Source organism: Panulirus ornatus, chromosome 43 (genome assembly GCF_036320965.1).
Source record: "Panulirus ornatus isolate Po-2019 chromosome 43, ASM3632096v1, whole genome shotgun sequence".
In the NCBI taxonomy this organism is placed as follows: domain Eukaryota; kingdom Metazoa; phylum Arthropoda; class Malacostraca; order Decapoda; family Palinuridae; genus Panulirus; species Panulirus ornatus.
Genome location: NC_092266.1, coordinates 14,161,190 through 14,185,796, shown reverse-complemented (window position 1 = coordinate 14,185,796; position 24,607 = coordinate 14,161,190).

Genomic DNA, 24,607 nt, shown 5'->3' with positions numbered 1-24,607 from the left:
TCACTAAGTTAACGAAGATTGGATTATCAATATCTTTTCTATGTTAACGAGAAATGGATTATCAGTATCTTCACTAAGTTAACGAAGATTGGATTATCAATATCTTTTCTATGTTAACGAGAAATGGATTATCAGTATCTTCACTAAGTTAACGAAGATTGGATTATCAATATCTTTTCTATGTTAACGAGAAATGGATTATCAGTATCTTCACTAAGTTAACGAAGATTGGATTATCAATATCTTTTCTATGTTAACGAGAAATGGATTATCAGTATCTTCACTAAGTTAACGAAGATTGGATTATCAATATCTTTTCTATGTTAACGAGAAATGGATTATCAGTATCTTCACTAAGTTAACGAAGATTGGATTATCAATATCTTTTCTATGTTAACGAGAAATGGATTATCAGTATCTTCACTAAGTTAACGAAGATTGGATTATCAATATCTTTTCTATGTTAACGAGAAATGGATTATCAGTATCTTCACTAAGTTAACGAAGATTGGATTATCAATATCTTTTCTATGTTAAAGAGAAATGAATTATCAATACCTTTTCTATGTTAAAGAGAAATGAATTATCAATACCTTTTCTATGTTAACGAGAAATGGATTATCAGTATCTTCACTAAGTTAACGAAGATTGGATTATCAATATCTTTTCTATGTTAACGAGAAATGGATTATCAGTATCTTCACTAAGTTAACGAAGATTGGATTATCAATATCTTTTCTATGTTAACGAGAAATGGATTATCAGTATCTTCACTAAGTTAACGAAGATTGGATTATCAATATCTTTTCTATGTTAACGAGAAATGGATTATCAGTATCTTCACTAAGTTAACGAAGATTGGATTATCAATATCTTTTCTATGTTAACGAGAAATGGATTATCAGTATCTTCACTAAGTTAACGAAGATTGGATTATCAATATCTTTTCTATGTTAACGAGAAATGGATTATCAGTATCTTCACTAAGTTAACGAAGATTGGATTATCAATATCTTTTCTATGTTAACGAGAAATGGATTATCAGTATCTTCACTAAGTTAACGAAGATTGGATTATCAATATCTTTTCTATGTTAACGAGAAATGGATTATCAGTATCTTCACTAAGTTAACGAAGATTGGATTATCAATATCTTTTCTATGTTAACGAGAAATGGATTATCAGTATCTTCACTAAGTTAACGAAGATTGGATTATCAATATCTTTTCTATGTTAACGAGAAATGGATTATCAGTATCTTCACTAAGTTAACGAAGATTGGATTATCAATATCTTTTCTATGTTAACGAGAAATGGATTATCAGTATCTTCACTAAGTTAACGAAGATTGGATTATCAATATCTTTTCTATGTTAACGAGAAATGGATTATCAGTATCTTCACTAAGTTAACGAAGATTGGATTATCAATATCTTTTCTATGTTAACGAGAAATGGATTATCAGTATCTTCACTAAGTTAACGAAGATTGGATTATCAATATCTTTTCTATGTTAACGAGAAATGGATTATCAGTATCTTCACTAAGTTAACGAAGATTGGATTATCAATATCTTTTCTATGTTAACGAGAAATGGATTATCAGTATCTTCACTAAGTTAACGAAGATTGGATTATCAATATCTTTTCTATGTTAAAGAGAAATGAATTATCAATACCTTTTCTATGTTAACGAGAAATGGATTATCAGTATCTTCACTAAGTTAACGAAGATTGGATTATCAATATCTTTTCTATGTTAACGAGAAATGGATTATCAGTATCTTCACTAAGTTAACGAAGATTGGATTATCAATATCTTTTCTATGTTAACGAGAAATGGATTATCAGTATCTTCACTAAGTTAACGAAGATTGGATTATCAATATCTTTTCTATGTTAACGAGAAATGGATTATCAGTATCTTCACTAAGTTAACGAAGATTGGATTATCAATATCTTTTCTATGTTAACGAGAAATGGATTATCAGTATCTTCACTAAGTTAACGAAGATTGGATTATCAATATCTTTTCTATGTTAACGAGAAATGGATTATCAGTATCTTCACTAAGTTAACGAAGATTGGATTATCAATATCTTTTCTATGTTAACGAGAAATGGATTATCAGTATCTTCACTAAGTTAACGAAGATTGGATTATCAATATCTTTTCTATGTTAACGAGAAATGGATTATCAGTATCTTCACTAAGTTAACGAAGATTGGATTATCAATATCTTTTCTATGTTAACGAGAAATGGATTATCAGTATCTTCACTAAGTTAACGAAGATTGGATTATCAATATCTTTTCTATGTTAACGAGAAATGGATTATCAGTATCTTCACTAAGTTAACGAAGATTGGATTATCAATATCTTTTCTATGTTAACGAGAAATGGATTATCAGTATCTTCACTAAGTTAACGAAGATTGGATTATCAATATCTTTTCTATGTTAACGAGAAATGGATTATCAGTATCTTCACTAAGTTAACGAAGATTGGATTATCAATATCTTTTCTATGTTAAAGAGAAATGAATTATCAATACCTTTTCTATGTTAACGAGAAATGGATTATCAGTATCTTCACTAAGTTAACGAAGATTGGATTATCAATATCTTTTCTATGTTAACGAGAAATGGATTATCAGTATCTTCACTAAGTTAACGAAGATTGGATTATCAATATCTTTTCTATGTTAACGAGAAATGGATTATCAGTATCTTCACTAAGTTAACGAAGATTGGATTATCAATATCTTTTCTATGTTAACGAGAAATGGATTATCAGTATCTTCACTAAGTTAACGAAGATTGGATTATCAATATCTTTTCTATGTTAACGAGAAATGGATTATCAGTATCTTCACTAAGTTAACGAAGATTGGATTATCAATATCTTTTCTATGTTAACGAGAAATGGATTATCAGTATCTTCACTAAGTTAACGAAGATTGGATTATCAATATCTTTTCTATGTTAACGAGAAATGGATTATCAGTATCTTCACTAAGTTAACGAAGATTGGATTATCAATATCTTTTCTATGTTAAAGAGAAATGAATTATCAATACCTTTTCTATGTTAACGAGAAATGGATTATCAGTATCTTCACTAAGTTAACGAAGATTGGATTATCAATATCTTTTCTATGTTAACGAGAAATGGATTATCAGTATCTTCACTAAGTTAACGAAGATTGGATTATCAATATCTTTTCTATGTTAACGAGAAATGGATTATCAGTATCTTCACTAAGTTAACGAAGATTGGATTATCAATATCTTTTCTATGTTAACGAGAAATGGATTATCAGTATCTTCACTAAGTTAACGAAGATTGGATTATCAATATCTTTTCTATGTTAACGAGAAATGGATTATCAGTATCTTCACTAAGTTAACGAAGATTGGATTATCAATATCTTTTCTATGTTAACGAGAAATGGATTATCAGTATCTTCACTAAGTTAACGAAGATTGGATTATCAATATCTTTTCTATGTTAACGAGAAATGGATTATCAGTAGGGCCAAGGAACAAGCTTCATTCCCACACTTGACATTATCTGGGGTGATCATCGTTGGCCCGCCACCCTCCCCCAGCCACACGAGTCTCTCTCTCTCTTTCTCTCTCTCTCTCTCTCTCTCTCTCTCTCTCTGGACCCCAAGTGTCTGCTAAATTGACTCGACTTTCACAATGATCGTCTGTGAGTTTCCTGTGCCCGCTTTGCAACGCTGTGTTACTTCAATCATTATATTATGAAAAGTATAATCGTTCGTCCTCATAACGTAACAAAGTTATATCAAAGGTAATCTTGGGGACTTGTGCAATATTCTATATGATAAATATATATATATATATATATATATATATATATATATATATATATATATATATATATATATATATATATATATATATATATATATATATATATATATATATATATATAGATAGATAGATAGATAGATAGATAGATAGATAGTTATCTCTGAGGTAGGGGGGAAAGAAGTCTAACTCCAAATCACCTGGGTGTTGTAGAAAGCGAATAAAAGAGGTTGGAAACCCTTCCTTTCTTGTATTTCCATTTCTAGAATAGTGGAGTCAAGTGGGAGTGCTCATCCTTCTCAAAGGCTCAGATTGGGGTGTCTGAATATGTGTGGATGTAACCAAGATGAGAAGAAAGGCGAGATAGGTAGTATGCTTAAGGAAAGAACCCTGGATGTTCTGGTTCTGAGTGAAACGAAGCTCAAGGGTAAAGGGGAAAAATGATTTGAGAAAATCTTGGGAGTAAAGTCAGGGGTTGGTGAGAGGACAAGAGCTAAGGAAGGAATAGCACTACTCCTGAAGCAGGAGCTGTGAGAGTGTGTGATAGAGAGTATGGAAGTAAATCCTAGATTGATGTGGGTAAAAGTGAAAGTGGATGGCGAGAGATGGGTGATTATTGGTGCCTATGCACCTGGTCATGCGAAGAAAGATCATGAGAGGCAAGCGTTTTGAGAGCAGCTGAGTGAGTGAATTGGCATTTTTGGTGCACGAGATCAGGTATCAGTGATGCGTGACTCAAATGCGAAAGTAAGTAACGTGGCAGTTGAGGATATCATTGGTGCGCATGGGGTACTCAGTGTTATGAATGAAAATGGTGAAGAGCTTGTGGAGATGTGTTGAAAAAAAGACTAGTGATTAAGAGGGGTACACACAAGTACAAGTATGTGAATAGGAGAGATGGTCAAAGGGTATTATCAGATTACGTTTTGATTGACAGGCGTGTAAAAGAGACTTTTGGATGAAAATGTACTGAGAGGGGCTGCTAGTAGAATGTCTGAACACTATCTTGTGGAAGTGAGGGTGAATATTTGAAGAAGTTTTCGAGAGAGGAGAAAATGTCGAGGAGAAGAAAGTGTTGAGAGTAAGTGAGCTTGGAAAGGAGACTTGCGTAATGAAATATCAGGAGAGATTGAGAGGAGAAATGCAAAAGATGAGAGCAAATGAAATGAGGAGAGTGGGTGAGGAATGAAATGTATTTAGGGAAGCAGTGATAGCATGTGCAAGAGATGCACGTGACATGCGAAAGGTGGGTGGTAGGCAAGTTTGAAAGGGTAGTGAGTGGTGGAATGAAGAAGTGAAGTTGCTCGTGAAAGAGAAAAAAAAAAAATTTCTGGAGGTACTTACAAGTAAGGAGTTTAAATGATTGGGAGATGTATAAGAGAAAGCGGCAGGAGGTCAAGAGGATGGTGCATAGGTTGGAAAGGAGGGAAAAAGAGAATTTGGATGAGAGAGTGTCATTAAACTTTAGAGAGATGTCTTGAAGGAGGTAAAAAATGTGCGGAAGACAATAGAACAAATGGGGACATCGGTGAAGGTGGCAATGGGAAATGATAATTGGTAGTGGTGGAATAAGATGAAATGAGCATCTTTAAGGGTTGTTGAATATATTTGGAGATAGAGTGGCAGATAAAAGGTGTTTTGGTCGGGATGGTTAGCAAAGGAGATTGTCAGGGAAAGTGGTTTGGTGAAGAAAGAAGTGGTAAAAGCTTTGCGTGGGATGAAATCCGACATGGTTGCGGGAGTCGATGGCATTGCAGTTGAACTCATTACGAAAGGGGATGACTGTGTTGTTGATTGGTTGGAGAGGATATCGTTGTATATATGGATTATGGTAAAGTGCCTAAGGATTGGAGGAATGCATATATAGTGCCACTGTATAAAGGCAAAGGGGATAATGGTAAGTGTTCAAACTACAGAGGCATATGTTTGTTGAGTGTACCAGGTAGATTGTATGTGAGGGTATTGACTGAGACTAGGAAAACATGTACAGAGTATCAGGTTGTTGGGGAGCAGTGTGGTTTCAGAAGTGGTAGAGGATGTGTGGATCAGGTGTTTGCTTTGAAGAATGTGTATGAGAAATACTTAGAAAAACAGATGGATTTGTGTGTGATGCAGTTATGGATTTTGAGAAAGCATATAAGAGGGTTGATAGAGATGCATAGTAGAAGGTTTTAAGAATATATATTGTGTGAGAGGTGGGCTCCTAGAAGCAGAGGGAAGTCTTTATCAAGAGTGTAAGGCGTATATATGAGTAGGAAGAGAGGATCGCGATGAAAGTCGGTCTGCGTCAGGGGTGTGATGTCTCCATGGTTGTTTAATTTGATTATGGGTGGGGTTGTTAGGAAGATGAATGCAAGAGTTTTGGAGGGAGGGGCGTGTATGTAGTCTTTTGGGAATGAGAGGGCCTGGGAAGTGAATCAGTTGCTGTTCGCCAATGATACACCACTGGTGGCTGATTTGAGTAAGAAACTGCTTAAGCTGGTAAGTGAGTTTGGAAGAGTGTGTGAAAGGGGAAGGCAAATGTGAATAAAAGCAAAGTTATTAGGTTCAACAGGGTTAAGAGACAACATAGTTGGGATGTAAGCTTGAATGTAGAAAAATTGGAGGAAGTAAAGTGTATTAGATATTTGGGAGTGGACTTGGCAGCGAATGGAACCATGGAAGCGGAAATGAATCATAGGGGGGGGGGGGGGGGGGGGAGGTGGCGAAGGTTCTGAGAGCGATGAAGAATGTGAAAAGAGAAAACGTTATCTTGGAGAGCAAAAATGGGTATGTTTGAAGGAATAGTAGTTCGAACAGTATTATATGGTTGAGAATGTAGAAGATGGTGTGCTGAAATAGTTTGGACATAAGGGGAAAATGAATGAGAAATGTTGACAAAGAAGATACATATGTCGGAAATGGAGGGAACAAGGAGAATTGGGAGACTAAATTGGAGATGAAATGATGGAGTGAAAAAGATTTTGAGCGATCGGGGCCTGAACATGCAGGAGGGCGAAAGGCGTGCGTGGGATATAGTGAATTGGGCCGAGGTGATATAATGGGTTTGACGTGCTGTCATTGGATTGAACCAAGGCATGTGAAACGTTCTGGATAAATCATGGAAAGGTCTTTGGGGCCTGGATGGGGAGAGGGAGCTGGAGAATGGATGTGAGCGGATGTGGCATTTCTTCGTCTGTCCATGGCGTTACTTTTCTAACGCGGGAAACGTAGGAAACGATGATCAAGTACGAGAATGATTATACATACATATATATATATATATATACATATATATATATATATATATATATATATATATATATATATATATATATATATATATATATATATATATATATATATATATATATTAATTCATTATACTTCGTAACTGTCTACCGCGTTAGCGAGGTAGCGCAAGGAAACAGACGTAAGAATGGCCAAACTCACCCACATACACATGTATATACATACACGTCCACACACGCAAATGTACATACCTATACATTTCAACGTATACATACGTATACATACACAGACATATACATATATTCACAAGTACATAATTCATACTTGCTGCGTTTATTCATTCCCGTCGCCACTCCGCTACATATGAAATGACAACTCCCTCCCCCCGCATGCGCGCGAGGTAGTGCTGGGGAAAGACAACAAAGGCCACCTTCGTTCACATTCAGTCTCTAGCTGTCATGTACAATGCACCGAAACCACAGCTCCCTTTCCACATCCAGGCCCCGCAAAACTTTCCAAGGTTTACCCCAGACGCTTCACATGCCCTGGTTCAATCCATTGACAGCACGTCGAATATATATATATATATATATATATATATATATATATATATATATATATATATATATATATATATATATATATATATATATATATATATATAAATATATATATATATATATATATATATATATATATATATATATATATATATATATATATATATATATAGAAGCAGTGAAAAGTTTTTTATCGAGGATGTAAGGCATGTGTACGTGTAGGAAGAGAGGAAAGTGATTGGTTCTCAGTGAATGTAGGTTTGCGGCAGGGGTGTGTGATGTCTCCATGGTTGTTTAATTTGTTTATGGATGGGGTTGTAAAGGAGGTAAATGCAAGAGTCCTGGAAAGAGGGGCAAGTATGAAGTCTGTTGGGGATGAGAGAGCTTGGGAAGTGAGTCAATTGTTGTTCGCTGATGATACAGCGCTGGTGGCTGATTCATGTGAGAAACTGCAGAAGCTGGTGACTGAGTTTGGTAAAGTGTGTGGAAGAAGAAAGTTGAGAGTAAATGTGAATAAGAGCAAGGTTATTAGGTACAGTAGGGGTGAGGGTCAAGTCAATTGGGAGGTGAGTTTGAATGGAGAAAAACTGGAGGAAGTGAAGTGTTTTAGATATCTGGGAGTGGATCTGTCAGCGGATGGAACCATGGAAGCGGAAGTGGATCATAGGGTGGGGGAGGGGGCGAAAATTTTGGGAGCCTTGAAAAATGTGTGGAAGTCGAGAACATTATCTCGGAAAGCAAAAATGGGTATGTTTGAGGGAATAGTGGTACCAACAATGCTGTATGGTTGCGAGGCGTGGGCTATGGATAGAGATGTGCGCAGGAGGATGGATGTGCTGGAAATGAGATGTTTGAGGACAATGTGTGGTGTGAGGTGGTTTGAGCGAGTAAGTAACGTAAGGGTAAGAGAGATGTGTGGAAATAAAAAGAGCGTGGTTGAGAGAGCAGAAGAGGGTGTTTTGAAATGGTTTGGGCACATGGAGAGAATGAGTGAGGAGAGATTGACCAAGAGGATATATGTGTCGGAGGTGGAGGGAACGAGGAGAAGAGGGAGACCAAATTGGAGGTGGAAAGATGGAGTGAAAAAGATTTTGTGTGATCGGGGCCTGAACATGCAGGAGGGTGAAAGGAGGGCAAGAAATAGAGTGAATTGGAGTCATGTGGTATACAGGGGTTGACGTGCTGTCAGTGGATTGAAGCAAGGCATGTGAAGCGTCTGGGGTAAACCATGGAAAGCTGTGTAGGTATGTATATTTGCGTGTGTGGACGTGTGTATGTACATGTGTATGGGGGGGGGTGGGCCATTTCTTTCGTCTGTTTCCTTGCGCTACCTCGCAAACGCGGGAGACAGCGACAAAGTATAAAAAAAAAAAAAAAAAAAAAAAAAAAAAAAATATATATATATATATATATATATATATATATATATATATATATATATATATATATATATATATATATATATATATATATATATATATATATATATACATATATATATACATATATATATATATATATATATATATATATATATATATATATATATATATATATATATATATATATATATATATATATATATATATATATATATATATATATATATATATATATATATATATGTAGAGAGAGAGAGAGAGAGAGAGAGAGAGAGAGAGAGAGAGAGAGAGAGAGAGAGAGAGAGAGATAGACAAGAGAATTGTTTGATACTAAGATGTTAAATTTCAAGCTAGCTTATGCAGTCTACGAAAGATAATGTTATAATTTTTTCCTTTTTTTTTGTTTTGGGCATTTCTTTCCGTTTTCTTTCATTTCTATTATTCCTGATTCGTATCTTGTTTTCTGTCTTTGATTGTAACCTTTAATGTTTTGTCCATTTTCAATTTTTTTAAAGTTTGATTTCTGTCTTTTTTTTTAGGGCACATATGGTGGTGTTCCCGGACTCCGCCTGCCTTAGTTTACAAAGCGAGTGATATGCTATCTTCGGTACACTGTTGCACCTTCGGTTGAAGAAAAGAGACTGCAATCTTGTCAAAGACCTTCTCGCTTCGAAGAAAATCCATCCTATCCCTGCTGCTGAGTGTAGCGCAGTTTTGGAATTGCAGGTACCCCTTGCTAAGGGGTCTTAGGTTCAATAATAATAATGATGATAATAATAATGATAATAATGATAATGATGATATATAATGATGACAATAATATGATAATAATGATAATGATAATAATGATAATGATAATAATGATAATAATAATGATAATGATAATGATGATAATAATAATGATAATGATAATAATAATGATAATAATGATAATAATAACAATAATAATAATAATAATTATGATGATAATGATGATGATTAATAGTAACTTTTACGGGTCGTGTCAACTGTTGTCATATACCAGGCCAATTTACATTGACACGATCGTTTATTTTCGTAGGGGTGTAGGGGAGGTAAGATTAGTGTGGTTACTTTTGTTTGTTAATTTAAATGCCTCTAAGAAAAGAACGCGGCTCCAGGACACGATAACTACTCCCCCTTGTAGTCGGGGAGGGAATTGGCTAGTTGGCCCTTGTTACTATCACTCAAGCTGTGTGTGACTAGGGAAGATGGCCGGTAATCGCTCATCCCAGTCTAAATGATGCCTGGATGATTCGTCAATTTCGCTAAATTACGATGAAAGACAAAGAAGGTCTTCACTGCGCCTTGGTGACTGGGTCCAACTTCTCGTAGAGATGCAACGAGATCGTCACCCTTTTTGTTCCCATGGCAGATGATTTCTTTTTGGCGCGCCGCCTTCAGTCTTGGCCCTAGGCTGAAGACAGTGCTATCCCAAAAGCTCCATAGGGCAGACCTACCAGCCTCATGGTAATGATTAACTTGCCCCTACTGGAATCTGCCCCTTGGCCTAATATTCTCAAGATCTACTCAATTAAAAGACGGGATTTGATTAAACTCTCTCAGTGCTTTAGATAGCTTGGTCACTACCTCCCTTTCCCAGCCTACCTCTCTCCCTTATTCCTCCCCTCTCCCTTCGCCTGCCCGCTGGACCATTATCTAGTGACCTGCAGGTTTCCACCCATGAGAGGCTGGTGCTCCGGGCCTTGCTCGTCCCAGTGGCGCCAAGCAACAGGGAAGATGGTGTTCGTCCCCCCCTCTGGCTCGCCCATGGCCAGCCTGGCGACATCTGCCCGACGCAAAGCCTTCAGAGTTAGTTATGCAAATCAAGGACGCCCAATGTAGGCAATGGATGCATCTTTCCATGCCTCACATTGGCCAGACCAGTGAAACAGTAACTGAGAGATGCTATTGGCACAGTCATTCAGTACGCAGGGAAGACCACGATAATATGATCGCTAAGCACTGCCATGCAAACGATCACCCTGTTGACCTTAACAACCCAATTACATTGTACCCCTCTTCTAATGGTGTTGTCCGTAACGTCACTGAATCTGTCATAATGATTACTATCAAGAATTCTAATTTGTCCTCAGATCCTATTCAAATTATTATGAGAGAATTATCGTAAAACTATAGCATAAAAAGAATAGTTGAACACATCTCGTTACCCAGGCCAACCTCCCCTACACAACCCCCTTTTAGGAACAAGGCGCCTCTCACTCTCCCTTGAAGGGTCAGGTCAGTGTATACCCCAGCATGCCGGTGACAGGATGGAATCTGTGTTTTGGTGTTGGGATATAAAACCTTAAACTTGATGAAGCGGATCGTCTCCGTAAAACATGTTTGTGCCGCATGTATTGAAAAATACATGTTAGATAAAATCATATGAACTACCGAATGGGTAGAGGTCACCAGTTCTCTTCTGGGATCGTCAGTCTTCTTGATCTCTGCAAAGTACTTAGCAGAAGGTATCGACTCCTCTCCTACCAACTTATGTCTGCAGATGATGCGCAGGTAATATGGGAAGTGGAAAGCATGGTTGATGAAATTCAACCAAAGTAAATGTAATGAGGATAGGTCACAGTGAAAGAAGGCCTCAATATGTTTACTATCTAACAGGAAATAAGCTGCAGGAATTTATGTGTATGTAAGAGGGACTTGGGAGTCGACATTGTCCCTAACCTGTCGCCAGAGTCCCACGTTAAAAGAAAGGTATGAGACACGTACAATACAAATAGGTACTTACAAAGAAGTAATTGCAAATAGGTAATCAATATCCTTCTATCTATTTACGTGCATCAAACAAAGGCATATTAAGAGAACAACGAAGAGGAAGGAGTTGTAGATATTTGACTTCCTGACACAGCCTTACCACGAATACCAATTATAGTTTCGACAACACCAGTGGTTCTCAGACAATTGATATGTTTCGACAACACCAGTGGTTCTCAGACAGTGATGCTATGTATGAGCCACAGCCGATGTGAGGGGAATCTCTCGTTAAAGTCTCCTTGATGTATGCAAATAGATGTTGAGACAGGAAGGGAAAGTGTGTGCGATGGAGGATAATGTCGCATGATTATTTGCACAGGAGATCCGCCTTGCGATGCGTTATACATTTTTGAGCGGCGAAGTTTCCTGTCTTCCTATTTTGGGCGTCCGTGAGGGGGAGAGGCCCGGGCGGACGTGACAGCATCGCTGCAGCTGGTGTGGTCTTTCGTAGCCGGAACCGGATCTGGTCTTCGCTTATTAAAATTATGACCTGACTGCGACAAGGGAGTGTGTGTGTGTGTGTGTGTGTGTGTGTGTGTGTGTGTTACAGGCTGGATGTGGGGAGTCGCATACTGTGGTCATATGTTAAGACTTACGTTGTTGGGTCGTACATTATAATCGTATGCCAGAGGACTTATGGTAGAGTCTTATTTTTTGGGGATCACATATTGAAGGTGTACTAAAGGTCGTATTTAAGGAATGGTATCCTGGAAGCAGTATGTTGGAGACCATTCGTTGGAGGTTGTCTGCTGGGAGTCGTACAGTGGAGGGCGTGTGATGGAGTCACATATACGGCAGGTCGTGTGTTAGAGACAGATTTAGGATTAGATATTCAAGGATCAGATGGGTGCTGCAGTAGCAAATTATCGCCGTTTCCGGCTGGATGACCGGATGAGTTGGTCATGTAGGGGGTTCAGTAGTGAGGGAGTGTAGAGTGTGGTGAACATCATGGAGATGAGGGAGACTAAAGGTGTGAGTTTCAGGTCTATGATTTTGGTATGCCCCCGCGAGGTCTACAGATACTGTCTTTCCAAGGTGAGGAGATGTTATATATTTGCCGAATCTGTCCATGGCGAAGCCTCCTGGGTTTGGATGGCCCGTTCCTACCATCCAGTCCTCTGTCCACACTGGGAACAATGGAACGCTAAAAGAGGCTCCGCATTACTGCCGTTCCAGAGGGACCTTAGACGCTGTTCCTTCCGGTGTACAAGGCGTCTCTACGGAGGAGGACGGGTAGGGAGAACAGGATTCCCTTCTGTAAACTAAGGACGCTGGAAGGAACCAGGACAACGACGGTATAGACCTTCACGAATGACGGTACGTCCCTGGCGCATGACAGTGCGATGCTTGAGGGCGACGGTGCATACCTAGAACTGGACGGTACCATCATTAGAGAACGACAGCAACAAAGCTATGAGCACGACGGTACGATCCTTGAGGACGAAAGTGCAATGCTATGAGTACGACGCACGGTCATGGAGCACGAGTTATATATATATATATATATATATATATATATATATATATATATATATATATATATATATATATATATATATATATATTTTTTTTTTTTTTTTAAACTTTTCGCCATTTCCCGCGTTAGCAAGGTAGCGTTAAGAACAGAGGACTGGGCCTCTGAGGGAATATCCTCACCTGGCCCCCTTCTCTGTTCCTTCTTTTGGAAAATTTAAAAGAAAAAAAACAAGAGAGGAGGATTTCCAGCCCCCCGCTCCCTCCCCTTTTAGTCACCTTCTACGACACGCAGGGAATACGTGGGAAGTATTCTTTCTCCCCTATCCCCAGGGATAATATATATATATATATATATATATATATATATATATATATATATATATATATATATCAAAGGCTGCACTACACACAGCCAAAGATTCTGCAGTATATAATATACATCCCATCTGTGGCCTCATCTTGCATCCCAAAATATAAACAAAACAAACTCAAATCGGAATCATCCTGAAGGTCTCAAAGTCTAAATAATCCTTACCTGAGGTGACCCTTAATGTCCCCAGTAATAACATCTTTATTACCAGAACATTGGGGAATTACACGCTGTACCATTCAGGTAGTTAATGAGGCAATTAATTCCACGTATGCCTGTGATTTGCATAAATAAGCGAACATCTATGTATTGAGCTAATGATTACAATTTATTGTCTGAGACTTAATTTGTTGAGCACACATCTCGGTTCAGTCGGCTGGCTGGTAGTCTCCCGCAGCTATAACATATGGTAGAATCCTGGTCGTCCGGTAATTAGATAATGGGCTAATTAGGAAAGCTGATGACGTGTTTATTGTTTCTCAAAGTCCCCCCCTCCCAGACTTTGAAAAATGGCCTGTATTCCCTGAAGCTGACCAGCAATTATCACTATACATTGTTATCTCTCTCTCTCTCTCTCTCTCTCTCTCTCTCTCTCTCTCTCTAGGTAGGTAGGTAGGTAGTTGGCTAGGTAGGTGGGTAGCTACTAGGGTAGGTGGCTAGGTAGGTGGGTAACTAGGTAAGTGGCTAGGTAGGTGGATAGCTAGGTAGGTGGCTAGGTAGGTGGGTAGGTGGCTAGGTAGGTGGGTAGCTAGGTAGGTGGCTTGGTAGGTTGGTAGCTAGGTAGGTGGCTAGGTAGGTGGGTAGGTGGCTAGGTAGGTGGGTAGCTAGGTAGGTGGCTTGGTAGGTTGGTAGCTAGGTAGGTGGCTAGGTAGGTGGGTAGGTGGCTAGGTAGGTGGGTAGCTAGGTAGGTGGCTTGGTAGGTTGGTAGCTAGGTAGGTGGCTAGGTAGGTGGGTAGGTGGCTAGGTAGGTGGGTAGCTAGGTAGGTGGCTTGGTAGGTTGGTAGCTAGGTAGGTGGCTAGGTAGGTGGGTAGCTAGGTAGGTGGTTAGGTAGGTGGGTAGCTAGGTAGGTGGTTAGGTAGGTGGGTAGCTAGGTAGGTGGCTAGGTAGGTGGGTAGGTGGCTAGGTAGGTGGGTAGCTAGGTAGGTGGCTTGGTAGGTTGGTAGCTAGGTAGGTGGCTAGGTAGGTGGGTAGGTGGCTAGGTAGGTGGGTAGCTAGGTAGGTGGCTTGGTAGGTTGGTAGCTAGGTAGGTGGGTAGCTTGGTAGGCGTGTAGGTAGGTGGTAGGCAGACACCGGCCACGGACGTAAGTTACCTGTGCAACCGCCTGGCATGAGGAGGGTTAGTGATAGCTGCGGCGGAGTAAGCCACCACTTCAGTGGCTGTCAGGTGTCACTCCTTTGGCACAGGTAGCTGTCATGACGACATGAAACTCGTTCCTCGTAACATTATATTTTCCAGCATCATCAAGTACCTCCAGTTTCTTAGAAAGAGGATATGGACCGGATCGTGCACCTTGCATTTGGATGGCCATGCTGAGGCACTGAAGCAGAAAGGCGGCTGCTTCCTCATTTTCTAATGATTCGATCATCCTAGAGCCAGAGTTACTAGGAGACTGAGGAATAGTCTTGGCTTATGGGCCCAGTGTCCCTAAATGAAATGAAATAGAAAGATATTGTGGTTCCAGGACCCCATAATCTATGCTGATGCTCCCTGGAGCTTCCAGCACCACACTGATTTTCTGTAATACGTTCCAAATACACTATCTGTCCTTCTAGCCATTCCATGTCACACCATCAGGTAGCTTGCCATTCCCACTAGGCCTGAAAGGCGATAGGGGAGAAAGAATACTTCCCAAGTATTCCTTGCGTGTCGTAGGAGGCGACTAAAAGGGGAGGGAGTGGAGGGCTGGAAATCCTCCCCTTCAGTTTTTACTTTTCTAAAAGAAGGAACAGAGACGGGGACCAAGTGGAGATTTTCTCTCGAAGGCTAGTCTGCTGTTCTTAACGCTACCTCGCTAACGCGGGAAATGGCGAATATGTATGAATATATATATATATATATATATATATATATATATATATATATATATATATATATATATATATATATTTTTTTTTTTTCATACTATTCGCCATTTCCCGCGATAGCGAGGTAGCGTTAAGAACAGAGGACTGGGCCTTTGAGGGAATATCCTCACCTGGCCCCCTTCTCTGTTCCTTCTTTTGGAAAATTAAAAAAAAAACCAAAGAGGGGAGGATTTCCAGCCCCCCCGCTCCCTTCCCTTTTAGTCGCCTTCTACGACACGCAGGGAATACGTGGGAAGTATTCTTTCTCCCCTATCCCCGGGGATAATATATATGTATATATATATATATATATATATATATATATATATATATATATATATATATATATATATATATATATATATATATATATATATATATATATATATATATATATATATATATATTTCTTTCTTTTCTTTTAAACTATTCGCCATTTCCCGCGTTAGCGAGGCAGCGTCAAGAACATATATATATATATATATATATATATATATATATATATATATATATATATATATATATATATATATATATATATATATGTAGTGTGTGTGTGTGTGTGTGTGTGTGTGTGTGTGTGTGTGTGTGTGTGTGTGTTTGTATGTGTAGTATGTATACGTGTGTGTGTGTGTAAGTGTATATTTATAAAAATATAAAGGTAATATCAATCATGTTATTTTCTCATTTAGCAATAAACATGCCCTGGTAATGATTGCCATTTAAGTCAATTCCCAACCCAAACTGATAGACTAATGATTATAATAAGAACATAATTTGGCCGTGCTGCAATAAGCGTGTTGTTTCGGCTTATTATAAACGGGCGGGGAGGGCAAACTGTCACGTATTTCAATCTTTCGTATTTGCCAATCCCTTTCAGTGTGCAGCCGACAGTAATGCTCCAGCACAAAGGTTGTTCAAAATCACCCGTCCTGCCCACCGTCTATGTCACCATCATCTGTGGTTCTGTGTCACCATCGTCTCTAATCCCGTCTCACCATTGCCTGTGACCCTGTGGATCATGGCATAGATTCTTCTCTTATCAAACCATAACATAGATAGGAAATAGATAAGAACACATTGCTTCATCTGTCTTTTCTGTAATCGTCATTTCCCAGTTCATATGCTGGTAGCTTAGGAATATCAGTACTTTGATGTCTTGATCTTATCTTTATCCCTTGGTACGGATATGTATTTCTCGATGTCTTTCCCCTTCATCTCCATCTTATTGACTGTGTTATCTTCAGATTAATGATATAGACCATAGAAATGGTTCCTCTGATACAGGTTATCAGTGAGAGGCGTCAGCATGTCCCATATCAGGCCACTGGTGTTAGGCCCAAATGAACAGACTTCAAATACTGGCTTTTTAGATCCCAGATATATGAAAAAGAAAAGATATATCTGTCGATACAATATATATATATATATATATATATATATATATATATATATATATATATATATATATATATATATATATATGAAGTCTGTTGGGGATGAGAGAGCTTGGGAAGTGAGTCAGTTGTTGTTCGCTGATGATACAGCGCTGGTGGCTGATTCATGTGAGAAACTGCAGAAGCTGGTGACTGAGTTTGGTAAAGTGTGTGAAAGAAGAAAGTTAAGAGTAAATGTGAATAAGAGCAAGGTTATTAGGTGCAGTAGGGTTGAGGGTCAAGTCAATTGGGAGGTGAGTTTGAATGGAGAAAAACTGGAGGAAGTGAAGTGTTTTAGATATCTGGGAGTGGATCTGGCAGCGGATGGAACCATGAAAGCGGAAGTGGATCATAGGGTGGGGGAGGGGGCGAAAATTCTGGGAGCCTTGAAGAATGTGTGGAAGTCGAGAACATTATCTCGGAAAGCAAAAATGGGTATGTTTGAAGGAATAGTGGTTCCAACAATGTTGTATGGTTGCGAGGCGTGGGCTATAGATAGAGTTGTGCGCAGGAGCGTGGATGTGCTGGAAATGAGATGTTTGAGGACAATGTGTGGTGTGAGGTGGTTTGATCGAGTAAGTAACGTAAGGGTAAGAGAGATGTGTGGAAATAAAAAGAGCGTGGTTGAGAGAGCAGAAGAGGGTGTTTTCAAATGGTTTGGGCACATGGAGAGAATGAGTGAGGAAAGATTGACCAAGAGGATTTATGTGTCGGAGGTGAAGGGAACGAGGAGAAGAGGGAGACCAAATTGGAGGTGGAAAGATGGAGTGAAAAAGTTTTTGTGTGATCGGGGCCTGAACATGCAGGAGGGTGAAAGGAGGGCAAGGAATAGAGTGAATTGGAGCGATGTGGTATACCGGGGTTGACGTGCTGTCAGTGGATTGAATCAAGGCATGTGAAGCGTCTGGGGTAAACCATGGAAAGCTGTGTAGGTATGTATATTTGCGTGTGTGGATGTATGTATATACATGTGTATGGGGGTGGGTTGGGCCATTTCTTTCGTCTGTTTCCTTGCGCTACCTCGCAAACGCGGGAGACAGCGGCAAAAAAAAAAAAAAAAAAAAAAATATATATATATATATATATATATATATATATATATATATATATATATATGTATACACAATGATATGACACTCACTTTCATAGAACACTGAATGCCCTCTTCACAACAGGATTCGAACCGATTCTTTGTGTAGGAGCTGGAGACATTAACAACTAGGGAATGAAGCCTATTACAGGGAAGTGGCTATTCGATTACTATTAATGGAGAATCGTTCGTCCAAGGTTCACTACCATTGTATGAACAGAATACCAATGAGTTTCTATAAAGGTATTAGATACGATGCTATAGTTTCATCGGCATTAGGAAGACCATTTCCCAGAGGGCGAAAGACTGGATAAGGACAAACCATGTTTCTGGACCACGAGGATCCTGGAACGTCCATGTAGACGTAAAAGAGAATGGAGGCCTTCCAGGGAGAAAGACGGCCTTGCAGAGAGTAAATGGGACTTCCAAAGAGAACGAAAGCCTTCCTTAGAGAACGGAGGCTTCCCAGGGAGCAGAGAAGTCTTCCAGAGAAAACGAAAACCTTCCAGAGAAAACGGAGGCCTCCCAAAAAGAGCAAAGGCCTTCCAGATAGAACACGGGCTTTCTAGAGAGAACATAGGCCTTATAGAGAGAACGGAGCCTTCCAGAGAGAACAAATTCCTTCCAGAGAAAACTGGTCTTCCAAAAAGTGCGGGGGCTTTCTAGAGAGAACACAGGCTATCCAGAGAGAAAGGAAGCTTTCCAGAGAGAGCACATGGGCTTTCCAGAGACAACAGAGTCCTTTCGGAGAGAACAAAGACCTTCAAGAGACAACAATCCTTCCAGAGAGTACGGAGGCTTTCCAGAGAGAACGGAAGCCTTCCAAAGAGAACAGAACCCTTGCAGAGAAAACGAAAGCCTTCAAGAGAGAATGAATGCCTTCAGAGAAAACAGTAGCTTTCCAGAGAAAACAGAGGCCTTCCAGAGAGCAAATACGCCTTCCAGAGAGCACGAGAGCCTTCCAGAGAGAGTAGTGGCTTCCCTGAGAGAACAAAGGTCTTCCATAGAGAACGGGACTCTTCAGAGAGAACAGAAGCTTTCCATTTAGAACGGAGGCCTTACAGAAAAAACTGAGGTCTTCCAGAGAAGACGAGGGCTCTCCAGAGAGAACAGAGGCCTTCCAAAGAGAATGGGGACTTTCTAGAGAGAACACAGATATTCTAGAGGGAACAGAGGCCTTCCAGGGAGAACGAAACCCTTCCAGAGAGAACGAAAGCTTTCCAGAGGGAATAGAGCCCTTCCAGAGAGAACGGAGGCATTCCAGGAAGCACTGAGGCCTTCCAGAGAGCACAGAGGCCTTCCAGACAGAACAGGGACATTCCAGAGAGCATGGAAGCCTACCAGAGAGCACGGAGTGCTTCCAGAGAAAACAGAGGCTTTCGAGAGATTGCGTAGGACTTTCAGGGAAAGCGCTATGAACACAAACCTCATTTCCATTATCCATTTTTTCTTAACCTCTTGAGTACAACGATACGACCTTTGAGCACGACTATTCGACCCTCAGGTATGACGGCCTGGCCTTTGACCTGACTCTGAAGGGTTGTAAGTCAACAGACCAAGCCGGCGTACCCAATGGGCTACACCGTCTCCATTCGAAGTCGTGCCTTTCCAGTCGTACCGTCGTGTTCAAGGGTCGTATAGTCGTGCTCAAGGGCCGAAATGTCGTGCTCAAGGATCATACCTTCGTCCTCAGGGGTCGTCCTTCATGCTCAAGGGTCATCTCGTCGTGCTCAAGGTGTCGCATCTTTGTGCACAAGGATCGAGGTTTCGTGCTCAAGGATCGCACCGTCGTGTTCAAGGCGTCGCACTGCCGTGTTCCAGGTGTAGTATCGTCATGTTCAAGGGATCGTATCGTCGTGCAGAAGAGGTTAAGCACAAACGCAGCTTAATGACCTGACAGTCATAAGTACACTAGTTAAATACTGAAAGATGCTCAGCCCTGTCTTGCAAGCCAGACTGGCACGGGTCGTGATTTGTGTATAATGGCTACTCTCATGTTTACATCAGAGAGACTATATTTTTCCATGATGGTTCGTCCTTCACCGACCGAAGTGAAGCAAATCCTGACCAAGAATATACCTCTGCTCAAAAAAGATAGAAAATAGAGAAGACACGCTCCCACAAACGTTAATTTCCGTACTACTCACAGTGAGACAGTAATGATAATGTTAAAAGCAAAGAGCTTGTAGTGTTATGTTTTCGTATTCGCCGAACAAATGAAAAAAGAAAAAAATTCTTAGATAGCGTAAATAATATTTTCCAATATCGAAAGAAAATGAGAATAAAGCAGGAATTTATTCCAAGAACTTGAGTCACTGGTCAGAGGTGAGTACGAGGCATCGCTCTCCTCGTACCGCTTCCGCATTCACAGGCTGCCCAGGGTCGTGCTCGCAGCTTCGAATCGGTGCTGTCGCTGCTGGCCCACAGTCAATCCAGCTGTTCATCCACCCATAGAGATCGGTCGATATATATATATATATATATATATATATATATATATATATATATATATATATATATATATATATATATATATGGCTGATTCATGTGAGAAACTGCAGAAGCTGGTGACTGAGTTTGGTAAAGTGTGTGGAAGAAGAAAGTTAAGAGTAAATGTGAATAAGAGCAAGGTTATTAGGTGCAGTAGGGTTGAGGGTCAAGTCAATTGGGAGGTGAGTTTGAATGGAGAAAAACTGGAGGAAGTGAAGTGTTTTAGATATCTGGGAGTGGATCTGTCAGCGGATGGAACCATGGAAGCGGAAGTGGATCATAGGGTGGGGGAGGGGGCGAAAATTTTGGGAGCCTTGAAAAATGTGTGGAAGTCGAGAACATTATCTCGGAAAGCAAAAATGGGTATGTTTGAAGGAATAGTGGTTCCAACAATGTTGTATGGTTGCGAGGCGTGGGCTATGGATAGAGTTGTGCGCAGGAGGATGGATGTGCTGGAAATGAGATGTTTGAGGACAATGTGTGGTGTGAGGTGGTTTGATCGAGTAAGTAACGTAAGGGTAAGAGAGATGTGTGGAAATAAAAAGAGCGTGGTTGAGAGAGCAGAAGAGGGTGTTTTGAAATGGTTTGGGCACATGGAGAGAATGAGTGAGGAAAGATTGACCAAGAGGATATATGTGTCGGAGGTGGAGGGAACGAGGAGAAGAGGGAGACCAAATTGGAGGTGGAAAGATGGAGTGAAAAAGATTTTGTGTGATCGGGGCCTGAACATGCAGGAGGGTGAAAGGAGGGCAAGGAATAGAGTGAATTGGAGCGATGTGGTATACAGGGTTTGACGTGCTGTCAGTGGATTGAATCAAGGCATGTGAAGCGTCTGGGGTAAACCATGGAAAGCTGTGTAGGTATGTATATTTGCGTGTGTGGACGTGTGTATGTACATGTGTATGGGGGGGGGGGGTTGGGCCATTTCTTTCGTCTGTTTCCTTGCGCTACCTCGCAAACGCGGGAGACAGCGGCAAAAAAAAAAAAAAAAAAAAAATAATATATATATATATATATATATATATATATATATATATATATATGTATTTCACAATGTATGACACTCACTTTCAAGAACACTGAATGCCCTCTTCACAACAGGATTCGAACCGATTCTTTGTGTAGGAGCTGGAGACATTAACAACTAGGGAATGAAGCCTATTACAGGGAAGTGGCTATTCGATTACTATTAATGGAGAATCGTTCGTCCAAGGTTCACTACCATTGTATGAACAGAATACCAATGAGTTTCTATAAAGGTATTAGATACGATGCTATAGTTTCATCGGCATTAGGAAGACCATTTCCCAGAGGGCGAAAGACTGGATAGGACAAACCATGTTTCTGGACCACGAGGATCCTGGAACGTCCATGTAGACGTAAAGAGAATGGAGGCCTTCCAGGGAGAAAGACGGGCCTTGCAGAGAGTAAATGGGACTTCCAAAGAGAACGAAAGCCTTCCTTAGAGAACGGAGGCTTCCCAGGGAGCAGAGAAGTCTTCCAGAGAAAACGAAAACCTTCCAGAGAAAACGGAGGCCTCCCAAAAAGAGCAAAGGCCTTCCAGATAGAACACGGCTTTCTAGAGAGAACATAGGCCTTATAGAGAGAACGGAGCCTTCCAGAGAGAACAAATTCCTTCCAGAGAAAACTGGTCTTCCAAAAAGTGCGGGGGCTTTCTAGAGAGAACACAGGCTATCCAGAGAGAAAGGAAGCTTTCCAGAGAGAGCACATGGGCTTTCCAGAGACAACAGAGTCCTTTCGGAGAGAACAAAGACCTTCAAGAGACAACAATCCTTCCAGAGAGTACGGAGGCTTTCCAGAGAGAACGGAAGCCTTCCAAAGAGAACAGAACCCTTGCAGAGAAAACGAAAGCCTTCAAGAGAGAATGAATGCCTTCAGAGAAAACAGTAGCTTTCCAGAGAAAACAGAGGCCTTCCAGAGAGCAAATACGCCTTCCAGAGAGCACGAGAGCCTTCCAGAGAGAGTAGTGGCTTCCCTGAGAGAACAAAGGTCTTCCATAGAGAACGGGACTCTTCAGAGAGAACAGAAGCTTTCCATTTAGAACGGAGGCCTTACAGAAAAAACTGAGGTCTTCCAGAGAAGACGAGGGCTCTCCAGAGAGAACAGAGGCCTTCCAAAGAGAATGGGGACTTTCTAGAGAGAACACAGATATTCTAGAGGGAACAGAGGCCTTCCAGGAGAACGAAACCCTTCCAGAGAGAACGAAAGCTTTCCAGAGGGAATAGAGCCCTTCCAGAGAGAACGGAGGCATTCCAGGAAGCACTGAGGCCTTCCAGAGAGCACAGAGGCCTTCCAGACAGAACAGGGACATTCCAGAGAGCATGGAAGCCTACCAGAGAGCACGGAGTGCTTCCAGAGAAAACAGAGGCTTTCGAGAGATTGCGTAGGACTTTCAGGGAAAGCGCTATGAACACAAACCTCATTTCCATTATCCATTTTTTCTTAACCTCTTGAGTACAACGATACGACCTTTGAGCACGACTATTCGACCCTCAGGTATGACGGCCTGGCCTTTGACCTGACTCTGAAGGGTTGTAAGTCAACAGACCAAGCCGGCGTACCCAATGGGCTACACCGTCTCCATTCGAAGTCGTGCCTTTCCAGTCGTACCGTCGTGTTCAAGGGTCGTATAGTCGTGCTCAAGGGCCGAAATGTCGTGCTCAAGGATCATACCTTCGTCCTCAGGGGTCGTCCTTCATGCTCAAGGGTCATCTCGTCGTGCTCAAGGTGTCGCATCTTTGTGCACAAGGATCGAGGTTTCGTGCTCAAGGATCGCACCGTCGTGTTCAAGGCGTCGCACTGCCGTGTTCCAGGTGTAGTATCGTCATGTTCAAGGGATCGTATCGTCGTGCAGAAGAGGTTAAGCACAAACGCAGCTTAATGACCTGACAGTCATAAGTACACTAGTTAAATACTGAAAGATGCTCAGCCCTGTCTTGCAAGCCAGACTGGCACGGGTCGTGATTTGTGTATAATGGCTACTCTCATGTTTACATCAGAGAGACTATATTTTTCCATGATGGTTCGTCCTTCACCGACCGAAGTGAAGCAAATCCTGACCAAGAATATACCTCTGCTCAAAAAAGATAGAAAATAGAGAAGACACGCTCCCACAAACGTTAATTTCCGTACTACTCACAGTGAGACAGTAATGATAATGTTAAAAGCAAAGAGCTTGTAGTGTTATGTTTTCGTATTCGCCGAACAAATGAAAAAAGAAAAAAATTCTTAGATAGCGTAAATAATATTTTCCAATATCGAAAGAAAATGAGAATAAAGCAGGAATTTATTCCAAGAACTTGAGTCACTGGTCAGAGGTGAGTACGAGGCATCGCTCTCCTCGTACCGCTTCCGCATTCACAGGCTGCCCAGGGTCGTGCTCGCAGCTTCGAATCGGTGCTGTCGCTGCTGGCCCACAGTCAATCCAGCTGTTCATCCACCCATAGAGATCGGTCGATATATATATATATATATATATATATATATATATATATATATATATATATATATATATATATATATGGCTGATTCATGTGAGAAACTGCAGAAGCTGGTGACTGAGTTTGGTAAAGTGTGTGGAAGAAGAAAGTTAAGAGTAAATGTGAATAAGAGCAAGGTTATTAGGTGCAGTAGGGTTGAGGGTCAAGTCAATTGGGAGGTGAGTTTGAATGGAGAAAAACTGGAGGAAGTGAAGTGTTTTAGATATCTGGGAGTGGATCTGTCAGCGGATGGAACCATGGAAGCGGAAGTGGATCATAGGGTGGGGGAGGGGGCGAAAATTTTGGGAGCCTTGAAAAATGTGTGGAAGTCGAGAACATTATCTCGGAAAGCAAAAATGGGTATGTTTGAAGGAATAGTG